The sequence below is a fragment of the Rhinopithecus bieti genome, unplaced genomic scaffold, assembly GCF_001698545.2.
Source record: "Rhinopithecus bieti isolate Rb0 unplaced genomic scaffold, ASM169854v2 scaffold_7681, whole genome shotgun sequence".
NCBI classification, from domain to species: Eukaryota; Metazoa; Chordata; class Mammalia; order Primates; family Cercopithecidae; genus Rhinopithecus; species Rhinopithecus bieti.
Window position 1 is genome coordinate 5,938,621 of NW_016806571.1, and position 27,215 is coordinate 5,965,835.

Here is a 27,215-nt window from a genome sequence, read left to right on the forward strand (position 1 = left end):
CTCCTTCTCTGAAGTTTTTATTGAGATAGACTCCTTCTCTGAAGTTTTTAGTGAGATGTCCACTGGCCATGACAGTGATATGCTGGCCAGGGACAAGAATCACAGACAAGAGCAGTCCAAAAGTCACGACCCTGATGACACTGTGCTGAACCTGTTGCAAACATTGTTTTATTCAATCTGCGCAATAGACCTTTGGGATCAGAATTACTGGCTCTCAAGACACATGGAGATATTAAGGCACACAGATGTTAAGTAACTGTCAGAGGTCAACAATGAGTGTGTGACAACAAACAGGATTCAAACCCAGATCTGTTAGCTCCCAAAGTCCTTGGTCTTACATGCTACCCACTGCTTCCCTGGGCGGGGTGGGGAGGGGCTCTGGACCATGGAGGTCACACATCAGTGCTCCCAGTGTGGTCCTCAGAATACCTGCCTCAACATGAGGTTAGGATTTGGTTAAAATTGGATTTCTGGGGCCACCCACATTCTGAATCTAAAGTATTTGTGATTTAAAATCTAAATAAGTACTTTTAGTGATTTATATACTTACTAAACACTTGAGAATCACTGATCTTTCCAATGTGGTGTGGCTTATAGAGAGTGCTGGACAGAACTGAAACAAAGGAGAAAGATGAAGCACAGACAGAAAGAACTGGGAGGATGCCCCGCATGTGCTCATATCTGTAAATACTCATCTCTTCTCCTTTGTCTCAGCCCTTGCTGTTTAAATCTGGACCCTTATATTTTTCAGCTATTTGGCTCCAGCCTCCCCTTGCCTGACTCCTGGCTTTGTATGTTACCTCTCTTTCCTGACTTTCACTGCCTTTTACAAGTTGCATTTTCTGCTCATTTTTGGTGATACCTACTAAGGGCCAAAGGAAAATACACTGTAACAGAAACCTAAAATTAATTGTCACCCTGGGTTTAAGGCATTCTGTCATTCTTTCCCTTTCCTTCACTACTTTTTGTCTCAGCCTACTCTTTTATTTATTTGTTAGTAGCAGTTTTATTGAGCTATAATTCATGTACAGCTCACCCATTTAAAGTGTACAGTTCAGTGGTTTTCAGTATATTCCAGAGTTGTGCAGCCATCACCACAATCAATTTTAGAACATTTTCCTCACCCCGGAAAAGAAATCCCACACCCTTTGCAGTTACTCCCAATTTCCCCCAACCCTCCGGCCCTTGACAATTACTAATTTACTTTCTATCTCTATGGATTTGCCTATTCTGGACATTTTATGTAAGTGGAATCATATAATATGTGGTCTTTTGTGACTGATTTCTTCTTTTTAGCATAATGTTTTCAAGGTTCATCCATGTTTTAGCATGTATCAGTACTTCATTCCTTTTCATTGTGGAATAATACTCCAGTATGTCATATACCACATTTGATTTATCCATTCATCAGGTAATAGACATTAGGATTGTTACCACTTTTTGACTATTATGAATAATGTTGCTATGAATATTCATGTTATAAGTTTTTGTGTAAACACATATTTTCAAATCCTTTAGGTGAAATGCCTATTCAGACTTTTGCCCATTTTTAAGTTGCTTTATTTTTCTTCTTATTGAGTTGTAAGAGCTCTTTATATATTCTGAATACTAGACCTTTATTAGATACATAATTTGCCAATATTTTCTCCCATTCTATGTGTTGTCTTTTCACTTTCTTGATGGTATCCTTTGACTATTCTTAAGCTCGCCTGTTGAAGTTCCTTTTGGCTAGAGTCCTTGTCTACTTCCCACCCTCATCATATTTTAAAGTTTTTCCATGTGCATATTAGATTTTCCTACATTAGATCATTTATGTCCCCAATAGAAGATCTAAACTGCCATTTCTTACTCTCATTGCATTTAAAAATACAAATTATAAGCCTAAAATAATGGGTACAGGGTTCATATCCAAAATAAAGAACTCTTTAAAATTAAGAAAATGGCAAAAAATCTGACAGACAGTGAACAAAAAACCATGAACGTGGTTCACAGACAAGGAAACATGAGTAGCACATAAAGTATGAAAAGACGCACCATCAGTGGGGCCACTGTAGAATGTTGAGTGGCTGCAACTATTGAGTGACTCTGGATGTTGCCCCGTCTCTTGGATCTTAAGGCCGAACTGGGCCTTTGGTCAGAACTGGAGGCCTAGGGGTTCTTCAGCCCACTAGCGAATCCATTCTGATCCTGACTTGGATCTTAATCTCTAGAACTCTCATGTATAAAATTTTCAGCCATTTCTAGGAATTTTAAGAAAAGCTAACATGGGACTTTTCAGTTCAGTTCAGATTTAAAGGTGTTCAGAACCTCTGAAGGGAGTATGGGAACAAGGGAAGTTTTCTGAATACAGGAGATTGACCTAAACCTGAAATTGGACTAGGAGCAAAACAGAGTAGGGTCTGGAGGATCTGCCCATCCCAGACCTAAAATTCCGTAGCCTTTCTGGAGATCTGAAATGAGGGATTTTTGCACTTAATGGCTTCCCTCTACATAATCACTAACTACTGGCATGTAAGAAAGAAAATCTAAGTTAGTTGCAGAGTGAAAAGCAGGCCTACGTAGTCCCTGACTTTGGGCCACAGGGTTCTGAACTCGAAGGTTACAGTAGGTGCCATGGCAGGTTTACTCTCCCAAGCCCAAGAATGGAGCCTCTGTTCACACTGTGCTGTCCTGTGTTAGAAAGTCACGTGGCTTCCTTCTTCATTTTGACAAATCATTTTTAATGTTCTTTTACATCATTTGCTTAAGTTCACATCTTTGTGATAGAACTCTCATTAAACAGATTAAGAGCTTTTAAAACATTATTTAGATTTTCTTTTGCTCCCCTCCCCTTAATTTTTTGTTTTAAAGAAGAAAGGACAAGTAGCAAGAAATACATTTAAAATTTGTAATTTTTCCCTTTAGGAAATTCTTTTAGTAATAGGACACAGGTTTCAACGTGGATGTTATACTCATTTTGCTTTGTGATATGGTCCAGTGCAGTCTAGGATATCTGGCATCCATGGTCCTTGCCTGCTGGATGAATGACCCCTTAGTGATTGAGACCACTTAATATACCTCCCTACATATACACCCCCTAATGGGATGTTATCACTCGAACTGAAAAGGAAGGTAATACCTTCTTTTCCTTTGACTTCCAAATTATAGACTGAACACCTTGTTCAAGGTTGAGAATCTTATTTCAGTTCTTAGAGAGATTTCTAGGAATACCAGAAATACTTTACTCTTATTCTGTGGTTGTTTGGCCCACTACTTTCAGATCAAGATCTCATCTCTTGGAATACTGTGTACCGCAGAAACCGTATCTCATCGCTCAGTCTGGCACACTTTAGATTTGGCTCTCCCACTTTCTGGCCCCTTCCCTGATACGATGCCCTTTGAATGGGCTCCACAGAGGCATGTGCTTTGGTGCCACAATAAAGTTACCAGGACTGTTTATTAAGCTTACGCGTTTTTTCAAGTGCAGGCAGCCCCCCACTAATAAGTTGCATTCCAAATTGTATGTGTAGGTTGGTTATTTGGACTCTGGAACGTGTTTTGCCATGGAAACCATTTAGTACATAGTTGGGTTACCAAGGAAACTGGATGTACTGAAGGAGCCCATCAAGCCATAGTGCCTGCCACATGCATAACCACATTTTGGGGGACAGAACCCAACCCTTTTTCTTTCTTTTTTTGTAGCTGTCAGTTGGACAGCTCGCCTTGTTGGAGGATGGGCCAGGAGCTAGCAGTGATCCAGCCGCAGCAGAATGGACCTGCTCAGTTCACCCAATACAAGTCCATATACCAGGAGGGCCCGAAAGTCAAGTCAGATCTCTCTGTAACAGACATGCAGGGCAAACAAGAGCTGTACTGTCACTCACTTCTGAATCGTTACCTGGAACAGTGCTAAGCAACTTTTCCTCCTTGCTTATGAAACCCAGTCTGCATCCCAGAGCCAGGAGAGCTGGAGCCAGAGTGAGCGCAGTGCACACAAAGTGCTTTCCTTTGTTGCTCGTGTTTTCAAATGTCCTTGCAATAAATGATCATCTCTCCAAGTAGTCTGTGTGGACCCAGTATCATGCAGGAAAAGCCGACCAGCTTAAACTGGGTGTAGGGCCAGTCCACAAAAGCTTATGGCCCCATGATCTAGGTTCCTTATTAATAGCAAGGCATTTTCGTGTTATATAATATGTCACTCATCACAGTAAAGACAGAATGCTAAGCCCATTGTACTATTCCAAAGACAAGGAATGGAAATGGTAACAGCATTATTATTGTAGTGTTTTGATTGTATTTTTAAAAAATTAAGCAGAGTATAACTTAAATGTTTCTTGGTGCCTGTTTATAACCAGTACTGCCCTATTCCCTTGATATAGTGGATTGTAGTCTACACCCTGAGTACTGGGTACAAAGACTCAGCTCCTCGCTGTTACTTCCTTGGAACCTTCACCTGGTGTCCTAATCAGAGTGATGGCCTTCATTCCCCCGTCTTGTTGTCACCCTTTGGGGCTTCCTTAGTTTAGTCTTTTATTTCCTATATTTGTATGTTTGCACAATCAGAGTAATTTAACTTAACATTTATATTGTGCTTTCTACTTTACAAGGCGCATTCTCTTTGCAAGCTAGATAGAGCCCGCATTGTCATCTCTGTTTTCCAGAGTTAAAATGAATACTCAGGCATTTTAAAGGACTTGCCAAACTCTCACATCCACTCGCAGCAGATCTGGAGGTGGAACACAGGGTTTCCAGGGCCCAGTTTTCCTGTGCTCTTTCTGCTGTATCACTCCACATGCCTGTACGGTTGCCACTTCCTTTAGCTCTACTAATTCCTTGATGGGTGGTTGTTAGCTCTCTTGGGATTTTTACTCAGTGCTGAACATCTCTAGGAGAGTAGTAGCCTTCCCTCTCTGGCTGCTTTAGTCGGTGTCCCTGGCACTTTGGCCCTAGCATGTACCTCTTACTTCAGCAAATTGGCATCTTGGGACAAGCTCCTGCCATAGTGTATTTATTAGTGAATTGGTACCTTTGCATATTTTATACATTGAATTAGTGCCTCCAGGTATTAATCTTGATGGTTAATAATCATATTTTGTTTTATGTAGTGTCTTTTCATCAGAAGTATATATTATCTTCCATTATATAGGGGAGGCTAACTAGTTAAATTACTTGTCTCAAATCTTAACCATAACAGTAGAAGAGAGAAGGAAACTAATTTCTTTGAGGAGCTCATGCAAACCAGACACTGTACTAGGTGCTTTACATATAGAATCTCATTTCATCCTTGCAAAAACCTTGTGGAGTAGGCGATGTTTTACATTTTACAAGTGAAGAAACTCTAGTTCAGACAAGTTAAGTCTGTCTATTGTTCAGACAAGCTACCCTGCAAGTGAAAAGTAGAGGGAATATTACCTTCTCTGATTCCAATTCTCATCTATCTGCTGTCCCACATGGCTTCCTCTTGCCCTTTGCAGGGTATCTTACAGTAACAAAGAAAAGAATGCCTTAGATACATGGCGATACAGTGGGGAGGGGGAAAAAGTTGGAGTACTGCCATCTCCTTTTCCTGGCAACAGCCAGAAAGGAGAGAACTCACTCCCTTGTCTTTCCTCTGAAGATCATGGAACTATTGACACATGTTCTGATAGAAGTTTGAACTTGTAACTAAGTGGAACTAAGGTATACGAAATAGGACAATCTGTAAGTATTTTAGTGGCTCTTGAAGGAGGACCAGTTTAGACATCACCCTCTCCTGAGCAGTTGGAAAGCTGCTCGGAAAGACCGGTGCTTCTCTCTTGGAAAGACTGTGAGACCGGGGAAGAGCGCCAGCTGGTGAAGTCAGGAGTCCCGTGTTCTGGCCCTGGTTTCTACCTCTCACTCTAGCCAGGTGACCCGAGGCTGGTAAGTCACTTCACTTCTTTGGGTTCCTCCACGTGTAAAACATGAGAAATGAACTGGATGGTCCTCCCAGCAACTGCAGTTTCTTTCTTTATCTTTAAAGAAATGTGTTTATTAAAAAACAAAAAACAAAAAAACAATGTGAGAATGATGAAAAGCTTCTTGCTACTCAATGTCCTTGCCAAAGATAGTTTGATAGGGAACCTAGAGTTAATAGCTCCCACAGCTCTGACTCTTTTAAGGAAATTAAGAGGCCAGAAGGCAGCGTTCTAATCAGATTTGTGGGTAAGATGGTTATCAATAGTAGTTAATGATGGGTGAAGTGCACTGAGGCTCTTAAAAGACACTTAGCATTTTTGACTTTACTCTGTAGGTTCTAAAGTAAACATATATGAGGTTTTAAATTTATCAGATACTACACCTGCAGCTCTTTTTGCTGACTCAAGATGATTTTTGGTACCTGTTTTATACCTACATGCTCCAGCCAGACCAGTTCCTCTTGAGGCATTGAATACCTAGGAAAAAAGAACAAAGGAGGTTGGATGTGGTGGCTTATGCCTGTAGTCCCAGCACTTTGTGAGGCCAAGGTGGGTGGATCACCTGAGGTCAGGAGTTCGAGAGCAGCCTGACCAACATGGTGCAACCCCGTCTCTACTAAAAATACAAAAAATTAGCTAGGTGTGATTGCAGGCACGTGTAATCCCAGCTGTCCAGAAGGCTGAGGCAGAAGAATCACTTGAAACCAACCAGGAGGCAGAAGTTGCAGTGAGCCGAGATCACGCTATTGCACTTTAGCCTTGGCAACAAGAGCAAAACTCCATCTCAAAAAAAAAAAAAAAAAGCATCCTTTCCCTCTCTACAGTGAAGTTTTTCTACGATAATTCTTCAATAGTGAGTTAAAACTAATTACTAATACTTACATCATGAACATGAGAATAACTATAAATTAGAGCAAGGTAGTTAAAAATGCTTTGATAACATTTGGTCCCTTTCTTAAAATTAAAATTTTTAGCATTTGCTACCTATCTACCTCTGGATTTCTCTAAATAGACAATTCAATTCAAATCTTTTCTTAGAGAGGAGAGTTTCCAGGTCTTTCTTGAGACATCCAACCCCTTTCGGTAGTCTTCACACACAGATTTTCCCCCACTGTTTGTGAGCACTGATACCTCACCAGAGAGTGGGCAGGTTTGCATGGGGTGATGACTGGATTATTCACATGGCACTGTAAATAAGTGATAAGCCTAGTCCTGCAGCGGGCTGTTTTTATTTCAAAGAATGATTTAAATCTACCATGTTAGAATATGTAAGAATAAACTCAGGTGGGGATGCTTTCCTGAGGCCTTTAAGCTGTAAGTCTGTCTATAGCACCTCTTTTCTGTCCCACAAAGAGCCACACCTGATATTTAGCAATCCATCTCTTCAAGGTTTCAAATTTGCCTTAAACAATTGAGAATGAAGAGCCATGTGCCTCTAAGAGCTTTGACGACAGCCCCTCTGCCCTGGGCCTCACAGAATTTCCACACCAGATCAACAGGGCTGTGGAGTTTTCAGGGCCACTGCTATCTTCTGGCAGCTTCTCAGCTCTTGCTGGTGGCCTCAATACCAGCTTTGATTTCTCTCTAGGCCAACCCTTTCCCAGGGAAGAGTTCCCTCAACTTCAAGAGACCTTTCTCCTCCTCCAAGTCTAGCCTCAGCCTTTTTGGGGTTTGGCGCAGGGAGGGGAAATTGTAGGAGCTGATAATGGGAAGGAGGAGCTGGGAGTCTTCCCAGGTTTTACTGTGAAGGTGTCTGGGCTAAGTGGCTGGGGAGACAGGAATGGGCACATGGGATGAACTGGAGAGAGCTCAGGATGAATGAAGCTCCTCACCCACTCTGAAGTCATGCTACTACACCAACAGAAATACTGGTATTTTGGTTATAAAAATAGTACGATACCTGAATACTAAAGCCAATGTTGTTGTCACTAGCACATTTCTCCTGCTGAGTGAAGGAAGGGAAGGCTTCACAGAAGAGGTGTGATTTGAGCTGAGTCTTAAAGGATGGTCATCAGCTACTAGGCATTGAGCCCTAAGTACAGATCCAGTTCATTTGGCTGGTGATTATACCAGGAGTTTTATAGAAATTTGTATGCTATTTCTTGCCAGTGGTTCAGTCTTTCATTTAGTTGGGGGCTGGGGGTGGATAGATGGTTCTTCTGTTGTTCTTCAAAGCCATCCTCTTCATTTAAGCTGTATCTCTTATATCCCTATTTGTCTCTGTAATAAAACCCTGTGGTAATCGCTCGAGCAGTTTTGTGTGTTATTCTTAGTGAGTAACACTTTGATACATTAACACCTCATAGCATTTCACTTCAAGTTGTTTTTTTTTCTCCCCCATGACTTTAGCATTTAAGAATGCAAAGACATATTAGGATTTCGGATCCTGTTCCTGGTATGTTCCTCCTTAACAGAGGCTTATTCATAAATGGCTTATTTTTACTTATGTATTTTACTTAATAGGCATTAAATTGGTCCATTGTTTGCCACGTCTGTTTTCTAAGCTGCTAGTTGGTGTATTTGAAAATACAAAATGTATAACAACCACTTTTGCTATCTAAAGTCTTTTCTTCTGCCTTATTTTGTTCATATACATGTAGATTTCTTGACATTGCATTTTTGAAACATTTTCTCAATTCAACTTGTCTTTCGTCAAAACTTTGGAATTAGTAGTCCAAATCTTAGCCTCTTAAGTTGCTGCTTAATAGAAACTGTGGTAAAAATTAATACATTACATTACACTTGGTATTGCTGTCTTTGAGACCTCTAAATTTTTGTTGAATGTGTTGAATCAGCATTTTGCTATTTTATTAGCAGGCTTCCTGGAACCCCAAAGCAGTGCTTCTCAAGAATGTTGTCAGTGGACCACCTGCATCGGCCTTGTGAACTTGTTAAGAGTGTAGACTCCTTGAACCCGTGCCAGACCTACCAAATCAGAATTTGGGGGGCTCAGAAATCTGCATTTTCACCAGCTTCATAGGTAGTTGAACACACACTAAACTTTAAGAATGTCTGTCTTGAAGTTGGCTAAGTACTTATTTATTTAGGAGTTACTACCTAATTTTCTCCAGGACATGCACAATTGAGTTTTTGGTTTTTCTGTGGTCTATCTTAATTTGAATTCTGTAAAGAATACCCTTGTGGAAAGAGTAGGGTCATGTTTTTCTTAGTATTCAGCAGAGTTGCGGAGAAAGTTAGACTCCAGCAATATTTATCAAAGTCCAAGTCACTGTGCCTGCTTCTGCCTATTGTGTGTGGCTCTTTGGAGTTACACAAGGACGACAGACTGACATGTGATGCTTGGAAATCACCTTCCTGGGTCATAGATTACAACTGAGTACATTAGACATTAGCATATAGCTCACCTAAGCTCTGGAGCCTTATAATAATAGTAATTAACATAATGATACTTTGTACTTCTCAAGTATCTTAAAACTGAAGGCCTTAAAGTGCCATATTAAACAAAGTATGCAACACCTTGGCAAGAGAGGTCAGTTCGGTTCCTCATTTTATGAATTCAAAACCTGAAGCCGAATATGGAAGTTTAGCTTAGAGACTTCTTTTGGATAATGACACATCAACTTGGAGAAACAGGAATATTTCAAAGGAAGCATTTCTGATTTTAGGGGAACAGGGGAGTGGTGGTGGTAAGGTGGTTTCTGATTTTAGGGGAACAGGGGAGTGGTGGTGGTAAGGTGGTTGCTATTTTAGCATTGCAGGGTATATCCTGAGTGAAAATAGCCATATTTGGTTACTTTAATTAATGCCTTTAATAAGTAGAGGTGTTTGTCTGGAAAACATCATTTTTCTTACTAACATTTCTGTGTATGAAATCTTATATTCCTTCTGACGCCTTCATTTGCCTTTCCTTGCCTTGCCCTTCTTTATGTATTTTTTAAAAATCATTCATAGGCTCAGAGAATGTTCAAAACAGCAGCAACAACAGCAAACTTCTAGCTAGAAGAGGCCTTAAAAATCATATAGTCAGATCCTTTTGTTTCACAGGACAAGATACTTGAGAATAGAAAAGGTTAAATAAAAGATTTCTTCCAAATGGCTCAGAGAATGTGGGTATGGGAGATATGTCAACAGTGTAACTATTAACAGAGTTTGTCTATTTGTGTTATTTTTGTCTTTTCTTAAACAAGTATATATGATATGAATACACTTTACAGTTGAGAATCAGTTGAAGTCTTTCACAGACCCTGTTTTATATCACCATTTTTCCCCACTTTTCTTTCTTTTGTATTATTTTTTCAAATTAAATTTTGAATCCTACAGTATTTCTGTGCTATTCCTACCTTTTAAATTTTCTTCCATTTGCTTTATCTGTAGTCTTCCTATATCTCTCTTCTCTCTTTTGCTTCTGTAAACTAATACCTTTGCAACCTAAGTAATTTGACATTATAGAAAATAAAATTGAAGTTTTAAAATCTTGAAGGTCAACACCTTAGAAAAGGCAGGATAAATTAAAAGATAAAGAAAAAAGTACTTGGAGACTTCTGGAATATTTGAGTTCTTTTTAAAAACTACTTCAACAGCTGTATAAGTAGATAGTTCTTTATTATCACAATCTTTACCCTCCGTTTGCTCAGCTGCAAGTATATGTTTAACTAGCACAACTCAAATGGATGATTTATGGTGGCTTTTGCCTTACAAATAAAATGAAGAACAGTTCTTAAGGTACCAGATAAAGAATTTGGAGAGAAAAAGATAGGAAATTTATTCATTTATTCATAAATAATTGATCGATAGAGAAGGGTCGTCTCCTTACAGAGTACACCGTATTTTAATGCAAGCAGATGAGAATCCTGATGATTTATGCAATACTGTTCTTCATCTTCATACTAAGGTGACTGAGCTAAAAGTGCTGAGGTAATAAATGTAAAAGTGCTTAGGAAAAATGGAAAAGCCTGTACAAAACCTTGTGTTAATGATTTCTTATTCAAAACAGCTCAGTTCTATAAATATTTATTGGGAATCTAAAAACAAATATTTGTGTGCCGAGTGCCAGGTGCTGGAGTTAACGAACTATAAGGAGAAAAGTAGAGACAGTGAGAAAAACAGCGTTTTCTTTCCTTCTGGGAAAAGTAGGATGGAAACCCTATACTGCACAGTTCCCCATACCAACCACCAGATGGGGCTATCAGCCACAGGCAGCTCAGTTGCTGTTCTAGAGGGCTTCCTTTTGGATTCTCAGAGGTGGAAATTAGGAGGAAGTGTGAAATTAGTTGTTGCATATATGGATAATTCATAACATGAGGTACCTACATTTTAGGAAAAATATTTACCTCTATTCACTAGATCACCTCCTCTGAGAAGAAAAGTGGAGTAATTTGATTAGATTTGTTAATAAAATTATGCTGGTTATTAGTAATGCTTCTTTTCCAATGATTGTAAATTTATTTTGGGGTGAGAACAGATATGTTTTTCTGAGTATGTGTGCCCAGAGTTAAGAGAGTTAGTGTGAGGAAGGTTATTTTGTTTTTCTCTGCTTGTAATCTTATCTTCCTAGTTAATTTCTACTCCTCCCACAAGATTCATCACAAATGTCACCTCCTCATTGAAGCATTTCCTAGCACCCTTCTACCAGACAGTTAAGAATGCCCCTTTTTGTGTTTCTACATGGCTCAATAATAATTGTTATGATACTGAATTTAAATTAATTTTCTGCCTTTCTCTGCTACTAATTGGGAGATTCTTGAGACCATGTATTATTTATATGTTATTTATAGTTCTATACCCACTGCTGACTACAAAGCCTGGCAGGTATTAGTCACAGAATAAGCAAGTTATAAATATTTGTAAATTATAGTTTTTCATAGTCTATTTAAAGAATACTAAGTTATTAATAGTTCCTGAGCAGTTGTCCCCAGCATTATAAATAAGCTATCAGGAGTTATCCTACAAAATAATTGATTTTAGAAGACTTTTAGAACGGAATATTTACCTTAAGAGATAAAGAATTATAGAATTAATTGCAAAGACTGTAAAAGGCTTATCTTATTTTATAGTAGGGTCTACTGTCGATGAAGCAGACATACGGAATTTTAAGGCTTATTTGGAATTTTAATTTTGTGACTTAGATGCATTTTTAATTGGTTGAATTGAAAAGAAAACTGCCTTTTCCTTAAATGAATATACTTAGTCTAGGGACATCTTTGAGGAGAAGGCCAAGTTTGATTCTGTATTACAAATTTTAAATGGAACTTAATGGGAAAATATGATTCACCATTCAATTTAATTGATAGAAATCTCTTTCATAGCCAACTTTTCTTTAAAGTGAATTACATATGTCTCTGTAGAAAACAAATGCATTGGTCTGTAATTTTAGACTTCTGTGAGAATGAAAATAGGATACTCTTTTATTTACAGAAAACTGTAAGACTTTTTTCCTTATGAAAATAATTTCCCAGTTATTTCCCTGTGTGTGGAAAGTTGCTGTGTCTCTAATCTTGACTGGGAAAGCTTTTCCTGGGCAATTTAGAAAACTAAAGAAAAGTATCTCATTATCTTCAACAAACGTTTATCAAGTGCCTACTATAGGAAGGTCAGATTACCAGCCCTGGAAAAACCTCAGTTATCCAAAGGTGAGACTCCTAGCAACACCCTGGAAAAGGGCCTTGATCCCTGAACTCAAAGAAGGGGAGTCTGAAGAGCCAAACCCCATTTTTAAAATGCAGTCAGCCATTTTGTTTTATACTGCCGTGGCAAACTTAGCTAATTTTTACACCCCTAGCATATATGAAACAACAGGGTCAAGGCAGACAGGCTGCTATGGATAAACAAGCTTTGATATCAGCAAAAATAGACAGCTTCAACAAAGTCAAATACAAAATATACTAACTGATAATCCTCAATGATGGCCGCATATCATCAATGAAGTTTGGACCCAAATGTATTAATCCTGTTCATCAAATTATTATTATTTTTTTGATACGGAGTCTCTCTCTGTCGCCAGGCTGCAGTGCAGTGACGCGATCTCGGCTCACTGCAACCTCTGACTCCTTGGTTCAAGCGATTCTTTTGCCTCAGCCTCCCGAGTAGCTGGGATTACAGGCATGCGCCATCATGCCCAGCTAATTTTTATATTTTTAGTAGAGATGGGATTTCACCATGTCGGCCAAGATGGTCTCAATCTCCTGACCTCGTGATCCACCAGCCTCGGCCTCCCAAAGTGCTGGGAATACAGGCGTGAGCCACTGTGCCCGGCCAACAGATTATTTAAGGACCTGATCTGTGGGGTCAGGCAGGCCTGGGTTCTAATCTCTCATGTCCCACCTACTAATGATAGAATCATGAGTAGTTATCCAAGCATTCAAGCTGAGCTTTTCTTCTTTGTGTCAGAAATAACATGAAAACTATTTAAAAAACAAACTGGAATGATATTGATCACAAATATAGTAAAAAGTTAACAGCATTTCTATTTAAATTGATCAGAACACTTAAAATCTCAATAGGTAAAAGAGCAATGTCGTTCAGTTTACAGAGGAAGAGATAAAACAACTAACAAACGTAGAACACTGTTCACCCTCACCTAATAATTAAAAAATTCAAAAATAAAAACAACAAAATATTTACACCAGGTTTAAATCAGCAAGATAGTAAAACTGTACTAATAAACTCTGAATGAAGAAGCCCACATAGGGAGAAAAGACAGATCCAAAAGAAAAACAAAAATGACAACTTGAATAACTTCATCAACACAAGAAAGTTAAAAAGTACTGAAATACACACTGTTGTAGTAATAAGGTAGCTCCTCAGTTTATGCCTCAAAGCAGCCCTAAAACTACCAGCAACAAAAGTGGTTTCAGAGTGGAACTATCTGCCACCACTCTAAGTCTCGGTGCCAGTGTGAGCTCCTTGGAATGTTCATCTGCTAGGATTGGCAACACCCATGCTTGAATTTGTGTTCTCCATTTCTTGGACCATTCTGCTGTTTGTCTCTTTCATTATTTGGAAGTCAAATTCCTTCTTTCAGCATTATAATAAGGCTGTGTAATATAGCTTGAGACTTCTACTACGTTTATTGATCTTACTTTCCTAATGCAGCTTTTGCCTGCATTAGTGTTGTTTATTGCATGATTTAAACTTTGAATTTTTGCATAGGAGTTGTGGGAGGTTTTCTAAATTGAAAAGAGATTTTAAGTTGGCAGAGTAGGACATTTTTGTTCATTCTCATTAATGCCTTTGCCCTTTCTTTCTCTGAAGTTATCGCCAGTGGTTTAAGCTGTCTGTCTGCCTTGATTCTGCTGTAGTGCATGTCTGGAAATTTTACTGGTATGAAAAGCATTTTTTGGAACTTTATCATCAACAAGTTCTCTTTTCACTTAAATGGCTAAAGGATAAAACATTTTATCTCAAATTCGTGCATTCTGAGGAAATTCACTGATTTCAATTTCAGGAGTTTCTGTTTGTTTCTAAAGAACTAGTGTAATATGTCATTATTCATTCATTCAACCAACATTTATTTGAGTGCCTATCACACGTCAGACAGTCTACTGACACTTTTTAAGTCAGGGTGGGAGGTTATGGAATAAGACTGAAGATGTCCGACACTCAAGAAGAGTAGAGTCTACTGGCAGAGTCAGGCACAGAAGTCACTAACTTGGAGAGTGTGATGAATTCTGTAATAGAGGTGTGCACATAGAACCATAGGAGTCCAGTGGAAAGAGCCGTGAGCTCTGTCTGCTATGGAGTCCAAGAAGGACTCGAAGAAAGGGTGACATCTGAATAAGACATCGAAGGAAGAATAGAAGTTTTCCAGGAGGTAACGGAGAGGATGGGCATTCCAGACAGAAGGGACATGTGAACTAGGCATGAATGCAGAAGTGTGCCTGGCATTTTTAGGGCACTGTGAGTAGACCAATATGGATGTTTTAAAAATTGCCAGAATTGGCTGGATGCAGTTGCTCACACCTGCAATCCCAGCACTTTGGGAGGCCCAGGCAGGTGGATCACCTGAGGTCAGGAATTGGATACCAGCCTGGCCAACATGGCAAAACCTCATCTCTACTAAAAATACAGAAATTAGCTGAGCTTGGTAGCACACACCTGTAATCTCAGCGACTCAGGAGGCTAAGGCAGAATTGCTTGAATCCAGGAGGCGGAGGTTGCAGTGAACCAAGACTGCACCACTATACTCCAGCCTGGGCGACACAGTGAAACTCTATCCCCATCGAAAAAAAAAAATTGCCAGAATTTGGTTAGGTAAAAGGTAATAATCTGGAAGGGTTTCACATCCTGAAAGAAGCCCAGAAAATGATTGGGTTTGTGTTTGTTTGTTTTAAGAGAAAGAGTCTAATTCTGTCACCCAGGCTAGAGTGCAGTGGGCCGATCATCGCTCGCTGTAACCACAAACTCCGAGTGCAGTGGGCCGATCATCGCTCGCTGTAACCACAAACTCCTGGGCTCAAGTGATCCTCCTGCCTGAGCCTTCCAAGTAGCCGGGACTACAGGCATGCACTACCATGCCCAGCTAAGTATGTTTATTTTTGTAGAGATGGGGTCTCACTAAGTTGCTCAGGCTAGTCTTGAACTGGCCTCAGGGGATCCTCCCACCTCAGCCTCCCAAAAACCTGGGATTCCAGGATGAGCCACTGTGCCTGGCCATGATTGGTTTTCGTACGTTCTTTTTAGCTGGGCCCGTGCACGGAGCTTAGCGTATGGTTATGTGATAGCTAATCCCCCTCGGGCCCCTCAGACACCTATCCAAGTATATATTAATTTATCTTATCATACATTGTGTTGAGAACATTTTCTTCTGTTCAGTCGGCCACAGCGTTAGGTTACAGAGGCAGTAATTTAAGGGAGCTCCCAGAAGTGCACGTATGCACAATCACTACCCACACATTAATATGCTTGTGCAGTGCACACGATCACACAAATATGCCTTTTTTTGTATTATCTTTCATTATTCCTAATAAGAAGTTGAACCCATGGGCGGTGCTTCCTAAATATTTGATGTTTTGTTTTGTTTTTTAGCACTAGCATCTAGCATGTGCAAATACTGCATACACATGGATCCAGAAAACTAAATTAAATGAACGTAGAAAGGAACATATAAATTGTTGGGGTTTTTTTTGTTTTGTTTTGTTTTGTTTTAAATAAAGAGTAGGTGGAATGAAATAGTAATGAAATAGTGAGTGTGGGCAAATGGGCAAAGGATGCAGTCTGGTAGGTGTTAGAGACGATGGATGCATGGGAGAGTTTGGAAAGTACAGAAATTTGTAGTCTGTGTAAGAGTTGTCAGAAAGTACATGGAAGATTTCTACTGTCTATGCTTTTAAAAAATATTTAGCATCATTTAGTCAAATTTCTGGAGACTACTGCAGAGTTAAATCGTGAGGCGAGGTTCTCTGTGAATTTATTAATGACTAATCATGATGGTCCCAAGTTTCCCAATTGTGCAGAGCCAGCTTTCCAACAGATTCCCTTAACAGGAAAGATGCATAACTGGGAAATTGCATAAACCAGCCAGACGTCTTCAGGGAATTATGGGTAGGCAGTTTTCTTTTTAAGTGGCTTATAAAGCATTTGAAGAATGCCATTGTGGAGCAGAGAGCACATGCCCAACCATTGCCTTTTTTTGGGAAGTTGGCACATTCTCGTTTTGAGTTGCCTGTACCCCCAGGCTTCCCTGTGGCTCCTAGGGTTCCTGGGGGGCTCCAGGAGTCTAGGTGCTTGGGTCAACCAGTGACTCACTCAGAGCTTGAGCCAGTTTCCAGTCAGATGACTGCGGGGAATGGGAATGGGGATGGGAGCAAGAGTTGGGTTGGGAGTAGGTAGAAAGTAGAAATTAGAGATAGGCCTTCAAGGAAATTCCAGTTTGCTTTCCCCATTTTCAGAGTCTCTGGTTTGGCTCAAACTCCCGAAGTGTCTCAAAGAGCCTTCTTCCTTTTATTCTGGAGCTACTTAGAACCCAAACTCTTCCACTTTTCAAGGAAGGTTTAGCCAGAGCTGCCTAGCAGACCTGTCCAGCATCTTACCCTGAAACCCCTTGGGCAATGCTGAGGCCCTGCATTCCTAATACAAAAGGGAGCACAAATGAGTGGGTGTGTCCTTTTTGGCACTTGTTCCCCTCCACTGTGCTCTTTTGCGGTCAAAAAGTCTTACACAGCAGTTACTTAATGCCAAGCTGGCCCAGCTGCAGCTAATTCAATCACTCATATGTTGAGTGAGGTACTATTTTCATTTTGCAGCTGGGGTAAACTGAGGGCTGAGATCTTTATTTTATTTAGCAACAGAAATGAACTCTGATAGATATAGGATGAAACATTTGGACATCCTTTTGTTTGTTTTCCATTTGAAACAGAATTCACTATATTATATACTGCTTCCTGTGCCCTAAATTAGTATAAATTTAAATTTTAGCTACTGCAACCTTCTCTTCAAACCAACTACTGATTCCTAGAATAAATACTAGTGATTTCAAATGAAACCTTTTAAATTTATGGGCAAGCAACAAGGAGTTGTAATTGTTTAAATAAAAATTATTTAGAAACTTGAAATACCGTATTTTGTCTTTTTTAAAATACCAGTGGGTGTTTAGGCCCACGTAAAGAGAGTACATCTCTGGGCCCTGAGGCGCATGCCTCACACCTGGACAGTAAAGACAAAGAGCACCTGAAATGTACACAGCTTTCTGCAGGATGCTTTTGAGAAACCAGAACTTCAGTAACGGTTAAAGACTCCAAAGTCAGACAGACCTGGATTTGAATCCAGCCTCCAATACTGAGTAGCTGGGTATTCTCTTAGCCTCCTTTTTGTGACCTTTTACCCAGGCATGAGGATAGTGTCTACTTCACAGTTGTGAAGATTAATTGAGTTAAAACATGTGTAATGAGACTAGTGTCTGGCATGCACTACTCTATGGAGTCAGCGCCCAGTGAATGATAGCTTTTCCTAGCTCGGCCAACCCTGCACAGGGCTTCTTCCTGAGTACTGTTATGCACATTACCTCATTTCATTTCCCTACCAACTAGCCAGGTAACCCTCTTCCTCGCACAGCTAGAGCAGTGTTAGTTGAACATTTGAATTTTTAAGCATCTTGACTGAATATGACACTGCATTGGTGACATTTTGATAGCTGTCACTGCATGGTTTAGTTCCAGCATCTTTCAGCACATTCAGAAGCATCAACCTTTACATGTTGGGGCTTCTCCAACAGCAATTATAGCCACAAGTGGAGAAAAGCTATACATGTTCTCATAAAATATCATCGAGATTTGTGTCATAGGCCTCTAGTGACAAAGACATGTTTAACTGCTAGATGTCAGCTTTTTTTCCCCTTTCAGATAAAATTAAACTGTGGAGTTACCATTTAATCTACAAGTGTAAGAATAAATTGGTTTTTTAGTCCCAATTCTGTAGAAAATCAAAACTGGTACCAAATATTTTATTTATAAACATTTTATTGTGGGTGTAGACATATCTGTGTGTAGACTGATAGAATGAGGTGCCCCCCGAAAAAAGATGGTGGTGTCATCTTTTGTGGCCAAGCTGGTGAAATCCTCACTCCTTCCAGATGCCTCCCAGCCAGCAGCCAACCTGCTTCCCCCATGACCTTCTTCTGAGTGTGAAGCTCTGGGTGCCAGTGCTTCTTCCAGTCAAGTCAGCAGGTGGGCCAGGATCAGCTTGAGAATTAGTTTTCTTAACAGCCCCAACTGGCCACTCTCAGAATAATTCTGTTAAGTGTGACCTCTTGTATTATGTGGAGTAAGTCAGTAGCTGACTATCAGGGAGACTTTAGAGACCCAGAGAGCTTCATGCCTAAGGGGAGAAAAAGAACATTTTTCTCATCTTGAGGCAGGTCACAGAAAATACACACATGGTGCTGGGGACAAAGGTCTAGGAGAGAAGCAAAAGTCAGTCAGCCCCGCCAGATATTTAATAGAATGTCAGAGTTAGACATGAATGCCATAAGAATAACGAAAAACTGAGAGCAGTGGGTCTTAGGAAGAGAAAAGGGAGTAAATCGGATGATAAAGCAAGAGAAGTTGTGAAGCCAGCCAGGAAGAAAGATAAGGGTGAGGCAGTCTGTCCCCATCTTAACACAATGTACTCCTAAGGGTGAGACTTGTGTAAGATCGGCTAGGCTGATGGAGCTGGGTCAGAGGCCTCAGAATTGGACTCTCATGGCCCAAGGCTCTTAAGGTAACGTGATCTAGCATCATGGAGATGAGAACTGAGGCCATCCACCCCTTGTGGGTGTTTCCCTCAGGGCACTGCCCATTGCAGATTGCTAGATCATTTCCATCTACCTTCATCTCTAGGCCCGCCGCTATGCACCTCTACTCAGTTGGGGAGATAGAAACTATCAGGTGGTACTGAAAACTGGAAGATGAGGTTTCTCATGGAGTTCTCTTCTTAGAAACTCCTAGACTCAGTGACTGATTGCAAAAGGCACATCTGGCACAAGAAGACACTCCTTCAACTTGTTGCACTTAATATCTTGATACCAAGGATCATAGGGATGGAAAGACAGTGCTAATCCCCATAAACGTGTGGTGTCTGGTCACTTCCGTGCGTTCCGTGCAGTCAATAAAATACAGTGTCGATGGAACCCAGTGCAGGTGGAGCAGGGCAGTTCCACATGTGCAATTGGTATTTGCTCTTCTTCCCTTCAGTGTGTTTTTTGTTGTGTCAAACACAACCGAGTGAGAGTTGCCCCTGCACCCCTACATGGAGTTAGAGGAGTGCATCCTGGCCTGGAATAGGTCTTTTTCTGGGGCACTCTGTGGGCTGTCTGAGCAGTGGAAGCATAAATATAAACCTCGGGCACATAAGGACACACACAGGCCGCAGAGCCTGTCAAGGGCTCTGTCATGTTCCGAGTGAACAGATGTTTATCCCACAACATTTTTTTTTTCCCTTCTTGGAGTTTGTCCAATGCATTAAAAAAAAAAAAAAAAAAAAACTAAACTGTTTACACTAATTATTCCCTTTTGCTGCCTTTGCTTGTTTTGTTTTGCTCTTTTCTTTTTCCCATACATTAAGAGCTATTCGTGTGAGGAAATTCTGCCCAGCTGCTTTCTGGAAAAGATACTTCCATAGCTTAAACCAGGAACCCTTTGTTCTTGGATCTGAGTGGAGCTCAGATTGCCTTGTCACATGTATCTTGGCGCTTCTTCCCTGAAGTTTATAGGCTTTTTAAAATCCATTTCCTTTTTACCCCAGAGATAATCAGCTTCCATAACTTTTCTTAAAGTGAATAACTCCAGATCCCTTCATGGTTTCAGATTTTCCTGTATGCTTCAGTCAGGATTTTATGCAGCAATCATTTATTAAGTACATTCTTAAGTTTGGTGAGTACCATACCACTGTACTAGGTATCAAAAGAGAAATTAAACCATTTCCTCTTTTATTGGTTTGTTCATGTTTTCACTTATTTTTTCATTTCCTTCATTCAAGAAATATTTGTTTAGCTCCTACTGTGTCCCAGGTACGGCTCTGGGTGCAGAGGAATCAGTGATAAGCAAAAACAGACATTGTCCTTGCCTTCAAGGAATTGCCAGTGTACTGTGGGAGAAAGATGTAAAGAATTAATTGCAATTCAGGGTGATACATAGTATAATAGTAGGGTGTTCAAGTTTCTTTGAGGAATGGGAAGGGTGTAATTGGCTCTGCCTCAGGCATCAAAAATAACTTTACAGATTACTGGACATGTGAGAGTATTCTACACAGAGAGAACAGCATATACAAAGGTGAGGTATGAAGTATGGTTGTAAAATGATCATTGGTTCGAGGAGCTTGATATCTGAATGCAAAAACAGCAGATGCAAGAGGTGAAGCTGGAAAAGTAAGTTGAGTAGGCAAGTTGTTAAGGTCATTTTGCATGCCAGGTTTAAAAATCTGGAGTATGTCTTAGAGAAAATGGTGGGGGAAGGGGCACTGAAGCTTTTTTGTTTGTTTGTTTTGAGACAGAGCCTTGCTCTGTCACCTAGGCTGGAGTGCAGTGGTATGATATTGTCTCACTGCAACCTCTACCTCCTGGGTTCAAGGGATTCTCCTGCCTCAGCCTCCTGAGTAGCTGGGATTACAGGCGTGCGCCACCACACCCAGCTAATGTTTGTATTTTTAGTAGAGATGGGGTTTTGCCATGTTGGCCAGACTGGTCTTGAACTCCTGGCCTCAAAGTGATCCACCCACCTCAGCCTCCCATAATGCTGTGATTACAGGCATGAGCCACTGCCCCCGGCCACAGTGAAGGCTTTTAAGCAGAGAAAATGCTTTGGAAGTAAAGTTTGCTCAAAATTCATATGTTGAAGCCTTAACCCCCTAGTACCTCAGAATATAACTATATTTGGAGATAAGGCCTTTAAGATGTAATTAAATTAGAATGTGGTCATCAGAATGGGCCCTAACCCAATATGACCAATGTCCTTATAATAAGAGGAAATTAGGACACAGATACACACAGGGGGAAGACACAGGGAGATAACAACCACCTACAAACCAAGCAGGCCTCAAGAGAATCCAGCCCTGCTAACTCCTTATACTTCCAGCCTCTACAGTTGCGAGAAAAATCAATTTCTGTGGTTGAAGCCATCTAGTCTGTAGTACTTTGTTATGGCAGCCCTAGGAGGTGAGTACACTGAGGTTTAAGTTTTGTAAAGATAACTAGAGTGCATGGAGGGTGCTGGCTTGGAGAGAAGAGTAACTTGAAGTAGGAGGAGCTGCAGTAGGAGAATAGGAGCTGCAGAGGTCTAGGTCATGATAATAAGGTTGAATGACCAAAAACTACTCCAGCGAGTTATCCTATTAACCAAAATAGTGAATACCACAGGAAGGACACATTTTGGGGGAGTAGGAGGAGGGGTGGATGCCAAACTAGTAAATCTGGATTTGGACCGCTTCACTTTGGTATGTGCCCTGGATGGCTGCATCAAAATGAATTTTCTTACCTTCTGGCCTTTGATTGGGTTCAACAGCTAGAGATTGGAGAGTGGAAGGAGAGTGAGGAGGGATATTTCTCCTACCCCTGGCTTTTTCCCTTCTTTGCACTGGTGTGGCTGTGTTTGCAGTCTTCTAGCTATGGCCACAACTCCATTGGGAGCCCTGCTCCTGACACTACAGTTATCTTTGGTTTGGTCCCAGTGATAAGGAACGCCTTTCCTTTGTTGCCGGCCCTAGGGTGCTTCTCGATGTCTTTTTGATTTCCCTTACCCTGTTTACAACCTCATAACGAATGCCTTCATCAGACTTGCTTCCATCTCCCTTTTCAGTGTGCCATCTGTTTCTTGCCAGGACCCTGATGAGTTTTAAATGCCTACTGGACATCCAGGGGGAGATATCTAAGAGACAGTTAGAAATTTAGGATTAGGGACTTGGAAAGAGGTTGAGACTGGATATAGCTTTAGTATTAACATGTCGGTGGGTGTGAAAACCATGAGTTGCCGATACTATAGTGCGAAAAGAGAAAAAGGTTCTTGGTTGGAATGCTGGAGAAGATAAACTTTTCAGGAATTGACAGTTTTCTGCAGCTAATAGAATCTTACTTATGCATACGTTCTTCATTCTGATTGTGTGACTAATTCCATATGAATCATTTGGACTGAATGATTGCACTGTCACTAGTTATATAGATAGGTACTGAAGTTTGCCTTTGTCTTCAAGAAGGGACTTGGTAACCAATGAGTAGTGAAACAATTTCAGAGAAAATGTGTAAGTAGCATAATCAAGGAAAACATTTTTAAGCATCCTTAAGGATTTCATAAATGTATTTATTTCTAAATCTGCATTTAATAACGGGTTATTTTTAAATAATGCAGTTTGCGCTGGGAGCAGTGGCTCATGCCTGTAATCCTAGCACTTTGGGAGGCCAAGGCAGGAGGATCATCTGAGGTCAGGAGTTCCAGACCAGCCTGGCTAACATGGTGAAACCCCGTCTCTACTAAAATTACAAAAATTAGCCAGGCATTGTGGTGGGTGCCTGTAATTCCAGCTACTAGGGAGTCTGAGGCAGGAGAATCACTTGAACCCAGAAGGCAGAAGTTGCACTGAGCCGAGATCATGCCACTGCACTCCAGCCTGGGCAACAGAGCTAGACTCCATCTCAATAAAAAATAAAAATAAATAAATAACACAGTTTGCTAAGTCTGTTTGATCAGCAACACTTTGATGGCTAAGATTTGGTTACTCTGTATATTCTAAAATAGTTAACCTATATTACCTATAAAATTGAGAGAATCATGATGTTCAGATGCTAAGTGTTTTTCTTGCACTGTCTCATTTAATCTGTATTTCTACTCCTATAAGGTGAATACCATTAATATCTTCCTCATTACTGATGAAGAAACAGAGGCTTAGACAAGTTAATAATTTTCTCAAGACCACACAGCTAGTAAATGTCAGAGCCAAGTTCTATTTATCTGAATAAGAGAGTTTTTGCTAATACCTGGACAGACTTTCTTGGACCTCACCCAAGGGCTTTTTTGTTACAGAGGAACTCAAGGAGCCCAGTGGAAAGCACTTCAACTAAAAGGTGTTCCCATGGTCTAGACTTAGAAGCTGCCTTTCACAAGGGTCCACCAGCACACATAAAATGGAACCATTTTATTATAAAGGGCCAGAATTGCCTGTGTCCAATGCATAAAATATATTCTTTTTATTCTTTGGCTAGTATAAAAGTTATATCCGTTGTCCAAATTGAATAATTCAGCCAGGATCTGATTTTCTTGGAAGGCTGTCTCTCATAGGCTCACGTACTATAATGAGAGAACATTTGGCACTTTCGAAAGCCGTAGCCTACTTCTTCTGGAGGTCTGTGTGTGGCATGGTGTGACATCATAGGAGCTTGCCCGGTCTGCTTTGTATGGGCTGTGATCACTCCTAGTGGCTATGAATTTTTTCCTTTCATTTATGCTAAATTCTCCTCCCTTCTGAGGTTTGAAAGGCGAGGGGCATATAAAAAGGAAATGGTTATGGCCCAAGGTCCTGTATTACCTTTTTTGTCCAATGCGTTGTTGAGAGCAGTTTGCTTATCATTCTTACAGGGCCAAAAGCTTCATTCTGATCAGGTTTCTAATCGCTGAAACATCTATTTTAAATGGATTTGAAGGCCCGCCTAAAAGTTGAAAGATTTCAAGTCAGACTTGAAAACATCAGGAAGATTAATTAGTGTCTTCACAGCTTTTTTCCCTTCATGTTCCATCTAGGCACAGATCCAGTAACTTCCCCAAGGAGCAGATAGTTAGTCTCACCCCTGCTCCCCAATTAATTAATTCAACCCAACTTCCAGAAAGATAGCAACGCTGTGGGTAAGGGCTGAGTCCTGCTACTTATTCCCTCATTGGCCACCTGTGCCCTCTCCTGTAAGCAGCTTCTGAGCAAGCTGAGGGAAGACTTAGCTTAGCTCCAATATGTCTGATCCCACTACTGGTGTTAAAGACTTGGTTAACTGTATTCTATTATGGGCTTATTTAAAACTTTATCTCCTTCAAACTCCAGTAAGGATTGTGGGTCAGTTTGTAAAAGAGCTCTTCTGAACCACACCATGGAGATTTATTTCAAGCTGTGGTAACAAAGTAAGCCTGAAACATACTACTTTAATATTGTAAATGTCTTTGGTTAAGAGGAAAACAATCACTTTTATTTTAAAGACATTTTGTTTTACTCTAAGTAGTGCCAATATTGGTGGCAATGTTTAGCCATTCTGGAAGATAATTTAACAATATGTGTTAAAAACCTTTAATACTTACATCCCTGTTGCTCTAGGATTTCAGTATATTATTGTAATTCTAACCTGAGTGGAGTGTTTTTACCTGACAAGCATTTATTCCCCTATTTTTATGTTCTTTGTGACCTCTTAAAAGAGGCAATATAAATATCCAGGCCGGGTGGGGTGACTCACACCTGTAATCCTAGTACTTTGGGCAGCTGAGGTAGGAGGATCACTTGAGCCCAGGAGTTGAGACCAGCCTGGGCAACATAACAAGGCTTATCTGTACTAAAACAAACAAACAAAAACAATAGCTAGGCATAGTGGGGCGTGCCTGTAGTCCCTGGGAGGCTAAGGCGGGAGAATCGCTTGAGTCCAAGAGGTCAAGCCTAATGTGAGCTGTGATCGTACCAATGTACTCCAGCTTGGGTGACAAAGCAAGACTCTGTCTCAAAAAAAAAAAAAAATTCAGTAATAAGGGATTAGATAAGTATCTTACAGAATAGCAGCATAACAGAATCCTGTTAGTCATTGGAAAAAAACAAAACAAAACAAAAACCATAGCCTGGGATCATATTTATAATACAGGGCATTCCAGAAGTCCCAGTACAGTTTTAAGCTTTAATCACTTCAGAAATATAAATGCTTTAAACTTTCAAAAAACATTGATTTGAAAGTTTATTTAAATTTTTTTAAGAAGATTTATTTCAGTTCGTAATTTTTGGACAATAAATTTTTTTTTTTTTGGACAATAAAATTTTTAATTTTTATTTCCAGTTAACATTTGTCAGAGATTAAAAGAAAAACATTAAAATTTGAAATTTTTAAAATAACATTTTTTAATCTTAATCACAAAATTTATAAAACAAAAGATAAGTGAGGGTTGATAATTATTAAAACAGACTTTAAAAACATATATGTCAGCTTGATTTCTGATTAATATAAAAATATGATACATGCATGTGCTGGAAATTAAAAAGGAATCTGTATATCAAATTAATAGTGGTTTTCTCTGGAGTGGTTGATTATGTATGTTTTAATTTTTCTCTTTGCTTTCTCTATTTTTCAAGTTTCTGTAATGAATGTCTACTAATTTCTATTTAGAAAAATGTCATTTAAATGCTTTAAAGAATAGAGCCAATATTTAGACTTAATCTGAGTCAAAGTATCACAATTAGTGTATATAAAAAGCTAGGAATATTAACTTCATCTACCAATTGCCATTAAAGTAATTAATTTAGCTATTAATACTGAAAATAAAGAACAATTAAATGTAAGAAATATTTCCTTCTAAAATAGCTAAAAGCTATGCTCCATATCTTTATGTTTGATTGATAGTATCACATTTTTAAGAAATTATTTTTAGATGTTTATGAACTATAAGAGAATCATATAAAAGGAATAGCTGTAAAGGGGATTAGAAGGCTTTTGTTATTATTATTATTTTGTATTTTGTCATTCTAAGAGATTAAACAAAGATTCATGAGTAGAAGCTAGAGTGGAAAAGAATTTAACTTTGCAAGAAAGTCATTTCTCCCTTACATCTTATAACATTTTTTAAAGTAGAGAAAAATCAAATAGGATAAAAGGACTACAGATTTTTTACAAATATGTTTAAGAACACGGTATAAAAGGATATATGATTCAGAGTGTATTTCCTCCAATTCCAGTCCCCTCGTCTTCCAGCTCCCCTTCCCAGAGGCAGTCAGTTATGTATGCATGTCCTTCCATGAATACACAAAGGTATGTGAACATATCCTTTCTGTCATGTGGATGGTAGCATGCTGTACATACTATGTTGCAGTCTGCCTTTTAAAATATATATGTATGTATCTTGGAGATTGTACCGGATCAATGCATACGGATTCACTAGTTCGTTATAACAGTTGTTTAATCATCCTTACTGATGGACCTATGAGTTTACTTTCTGTCTTACTACAACTAATGATAAATATCTTTGTACATACATTGAGGATTACTGTTCTAACAGTCGTGTCTGTCAAATGATGAAAGATGATGATGGGATTCTCACATCCCGATAATACTTGATAGCTTTCAAAGCACTTCCCATATGTTTTTTGTTTTGGAATGATCTACCTTCAGGAATGGTTAGTGACCCACTACTGGAGGTGGTCAACCACTGCGTGCATTTACAAGGTTGCTATAAAGAGAGGATCAGTCCCTTCTGGCTAGGCAGTGGAGAGGAGGTGCTGTCCTTTCTTACTTTCCTGTCTAGTAGATCTTCCCATAATAAAGGCATTTTTTAAGCAGCCTGTTTTCTTACTATCTTGAAGACATGGGAAAGGAGGGAAATCCATTGTGTTCTGATTGTTTTCCATGTTTAGTGCTGTATGCCTGTTTTTAATTGGACTTTCGTGGTTGAGATTTTCATTTACCCCTTGCATGGAGTACCTTCCAACTCTATATTAATTAATAAATTATGTCATGGATATGTGGGCTAGCTCTCCTAGGTATGTGTAGCACCTGGAACATTTTCAGTGATTGTTAAGAGACATGTCAGTGAAGTTTGTAGATAAAACCTTTTGTTCTTCAGATTTTACGATTAATTTCATTTTCTTCCCCTCAGCTTAGAAACAATGGCTACTCAATTTCTTTGTATGTATAATTTTAGAACAAAG

General features: G+C 39.6%; 1 protein-coding gene and 1 long non-coding RNA gene across 6 annotated transcripts in view; one reads left to right on the forward strand and one right to left on the reverse strand.

Moving 5' to 3' along the window:
* Positions 1-27,215, forward strand: part of BABAM2 (BRISC and BRCA1 A complex member 2) — a 460,475-nt gene that overhangs the window by 270,433 nt on the left and 162,827 nt on the right. The gene's annotated exons all lie outside the window — the stretch shown is intronic.
* LOC108532743 (uncharacterized) overlaps positions 3,674-27,215 on the reverse strand; it is a 55,184-nt gene continuing 31,642 nt past the window's right edge. The window contains exons 2-3 of the long non-coding RNA XR_001886535.1: positions 6,299-6,392; positions 3,674-5,362 (exon numbers count right to left, since the gene is read on the reverse strand). This is a non-coding gene — a long non-coding RNA (uncharacterized LOC108532743). The remainder of the gene's footprint in view (positions 5,363-6,298; positions 6,393-27,215) is intronic.